The sequence below is a fragment of the Chiloscyllium plagiosum genome, chromosome 8 (assembly GCF_004010195.1).
Source record: "Chiloscyllium plagiosum isolate BGI_BamShark_2017 chromosome 8, ASM401019v2, whole genome shotgun sequence".
Lineage (NCBI taxonomy): Eukaryota > Metazoa > Chordata > Chondrichthyes > Orectolobiformes > Hemiscylliidae > Chiloscyllium > Chiloscyllium plagiosum.
In genome coordinates this window covers 56374242-56376916 of record NC_057717.1, presented here as the reverse complement: position 1 = coordinate 56376916, position 2675 = coordinate 56374242, and positions in this window count along the sequence as shown.

The following is a 2675-nucleotide window of genomic DNA, read 5'->3' as shown; positions in this document are numbered from 1 at the left end:
CAGAGAGAGTGAGTAACAGAGAAGGGGGAACAGAGAAGGATGGAACAGAGTGGGGAAGGGGGGATAGAGAGTGGGGGAACAGAGATCGGGGTTAACAGAGAGCGTGGGGCAGAGAGCGGGGAACAGAGGACGGGCGGAACAGAGAGGTGTTTGGAGAGTTATTTTATAGATCTACAACTCAATCTTGTTCCTGTTCTCTCCTCCTCACCTTAAATCCCTCTGAGGGGTCAGAACTATTACACAGTTCCTGGAAAGTAGAGTTTCAGGGAGATCAGGTGCTGAAGGCTGCATTTGTAATGCTGACTTTTATTGGTCTGTGCACAGATCAATAAATGAACCTGGGTTCGATACCTCTCTGTGTGATGTTTGCGCATTCTCCCTCTTTGAATCTCCGTGGGCTTCCTCTGAGTGCTCTGGTTCCCTCAAACAATCAAAGACGTGCAGGTTAGGTGGATTGGCTGTAGGAAATGCTTGGTTACATGGTTCAAGTGGGATGCTGTTCCGATGGTTGGTATAGTCTCATGGGCTGAATGGCCTGCTTCCACACTGTAGGGATTCTGTGACTGAGTATCGGAGTTAGGAGGTCACGTTCTGGATGTATAGGACATTGGTGAGACCAGTTTTAGAATATTGCACTCAATTCTACTCTCCCTGATTTCGGCAAGATGTTACCAGGATAGGTCTCAACCTCATAATGGCAAGTTCCTGGGAAGTCTTAACGAACAAATAGACCATGGAGTGTGGGTTGATAGTTCCTTGAAAGTGGGCTTGTAGGTGGACAGGTTAGTGAAGGTGGTGTTTGGTATGCTAACTGTTTCTGGGCAGTGCATTGAGTATAAGAGTTGGTTGTAACATTGGAATGCCCAGACTGCTGTCAATTCTGGTCTTCCTGCTATAGGAAGGATGTTGGGAAACTTGAAAAAGTTCAGAAAAGATTTACAAGCGTGTTGCTAGTATTGGAACTTTTGAACTATAGGGAGGGGCTGAGGATATTTTCCCTGGAGCACTGAACTTATACAACTTTATAAAGTTGTGAGGAGCAACGACGGGGTAACTAGTTACGGGTTCTTTATTCCCAGTATAGGGGAGTCCAAAATAAGAGGGCATAGGTTGAACGTGAGGGGGGAAAGACTTCAAGGGAACCGGTGGGACAACTTGCTTCACGCAGGCAGAAGTTGATGCATGTATAGATTGGGCTGGTTGGCATGACAAGTAGGACAAAAGGGTTTGTTTCTATTCTGTACATTTCTACGACTCTGTTTTGCTAAACATGAACGGTTTCAGAAAATAACTACACGATTATTATTAGGACTGTGGAGTTAAGGGGAGAAGCTCAATAGGCTGGGGCTTTTCCCCTGGAGCGTCAGAGACTGAGGGGTTATCTTGAAGAGGAGCTTGATAGGGTGAATACCCAAGGTCTTTGTTTCAGCCAGTGTCGGGGAGTTCAAAATGACAGGGCATTGGGTTTAAGGAGAGAGTGGAAAGATTTCAAAGGGAACTAAGTTGCCATAGGAATGATGGACGCAGGTCTAATTACAACATTTAAAAGGCGTCATGAGGGGTACATGAATAGAGTGTGTTCAGAGTGATATTCGGCAACTCTCCCAAATGGGACTGGATCGGTTTAGGATATCTGATCGATATGGACGAGTTGGACTGAACGGTCTGTTTCCGTGCTGTATAAGTCTCTGACTCTAACTGCTTCAGCAAAATGGTGAACATCTGTAATAAAAACAAAAAGTGCTGGAGCTCCTCAGCAGGTCTGGCAGCATCTGAAATGGTGACAGATGCAGGAAACATTGCAGCCTTTAAGAAGCGTTTAAATGTTCATACCAGGCATGTGTGCTTCATGATCAGTATGGATATGATGAGGGCATTGTGTTCAGTAGCTTTATACAAGAGACCCTGACTCCATTTTATCCTGTATTTCTCTGTGATTCCCTCCATTTAGAAGCAGGCCGGATTGGGAAGCAACAGAGAATGTGAATGAGATGTGAGCTACATAGTGAGAGGATTCGCGTACAGGAGCAGGGATACATTTCTGGAAGGGCCTTGGTGAGACCACACCTGGAGTACTCCGTGTACCTTTGTGCTCCTTTCCCATTTCTGGACATCACAGTAGAAAGAAAGGACAAGGGGGAATTACAAACCTGCGTATGCAGAAAACTGACAAACACTGACCAAATACTTAACTACACCAGCAACCATCCCAACACACACAAAGGAAGCTGTATCAGAACACTATTCCAACGAGCCACCACACACTGTAGCACAAACGAACTTCGAAAAACAGAGGAGAGCCATCTATACGACGTATTCAAGAAGAACGGATAATCAAAAAACACAGTGCGCAGATTCCTCAAGAGCAAACCACGACAAGCAGACAAAACACAGCCAGAAACCCTAACCAAATTACCATACATCAAAGAAGTTTCAGAGGCGGTTTTTTTTAGGAGTGGTGAGTGTCAGACTGTGGGCGGTGTGTCGAGGGCGGTGAGTGTCAGGCTGGGATGTGGTGTGTGGGGTGTGGTGAGGGTCAGGTTGGGAGTGAAGTGTCGGTGCAGTGAGGGTCAGTCTGGGTGCAGTGTGTGGACGGTGGTTAGGGTTAGGCTGGGGGCAGTGTTGATTGGCGTTGAGGGTCAGGCTGGGGGCAGTGAGGATCAGGCTGGGGGCGG